Source organism: Pygoscelis adeliae, unplaced genomic scaffold (genome assembly GCF_000699105.1).
Source record: "Pygoscelis adeliae isolate BGI_AS28 unplaced genomic scaffold, ASM69910v1 Scaffold186, whole genome shotgun sequence".
In the NCBI taxonomy this organism is placed as follows: Eukaryota; Metazoa; Chordata; class Aves; order Sphenisciformes; family Spheniscidae; genus Pygoscelis; species Pygoscelis adeliae.
Genome location: NW_008825071.1, coordinates 7,374,371 through 7,375,243, shown reverse-complemented (window position 1 = coordinate 7,375,243; position 873 = coordinate 7,374,371). Strand labels below are relative to the sequence as shown.

At 44.8% G+C, this 873-nt stretch overlaps 1 non-coding gene across 1 annotated transcript; it reads right to left on the bottom strand.

Moving 5' to 3' along the window:
• Positions 1-511: 511 nt before the first annotated feature.
• Positions 512-601, bottom strand: TRNAY-GUA. The gene is given in 2 exon segments: positions 512-547; positions 565-601. It is a non-coding gene; the product is annotated as a tRNA-Tyr (tRNA).
• Positions 602-873: the final 272 nt, after the last annotated feature.

The window sequence follows — 873 nt, the reverse complement described above, 5'->3', positions numbered from 1 at the left end:
AATGATCATGGTGTTCCTGTCCTCACAAAAACATTTTTCTTCCCCATCGCTCCTAGTCCCCTCCCACTCAAAACCTCAGAACTTCAAAATACAAGAACGGGATAGGAAAAGGGATGAAACCAGCAACAACGAGGACCCAGTAACTGGACCTCCCCCCATTTTCCACACCCAACTCAGCTAAAAGAGGCTGTGCAAGCTCTGCACTGTGGGTCTGCTCTAGCTAACAAGAGTCTGTGGAAGGTGTTGAGCCCCTGCAGAAGAGAAGTTCGTACGATTGGCATCAACTGATTAGGTAGTGAGGTGGCAACGGTCCAAGCACCATAGCTGTAAGAACCAGCTGAAGCAGACAAGGAGGGTAGTGAAAATGAAATCCTCGAAAGTGGCATGTTTTAAATAGACTAAATTTCTCACGGGGTGTAGAGTGGCATATGGTTGGAAAGGGCAGTTCTGCAAAGTTGTAAATTCCAGAAATAAGTGAAAGACAAAAACCAAAACAAAACCCCAAAACCTTTCCTTCGAGCCGGAATTGAACCAGCGACCTAAGGATTACTTTCCAGAGACAGCCTACAGTCCTCCGCTCTACCAGCTGAGCTATCGAAGGAAGATGAAGAGGTGCCAAGAATAAGTCAAGACTGTATCAACAATAGCCTTAGGCTCTAATGGGCCTCCATATGTATTGCTTTTCACAACAGTAAAACAGTCTCCAAAAAAAGGCACAAAGCTAACTTTCCTGCAAAATTGGATTTTGGTTACAAAACTGCCAGTTTTCTGCCAAATAGTTCACAGCTCTTGTAAGACTGTTGGTGGTGGTAGCGTTAAGGTTGGAGTTCCTGTCATGACCCATATGAAATCTGTCTACGGCTTGACAAAGAA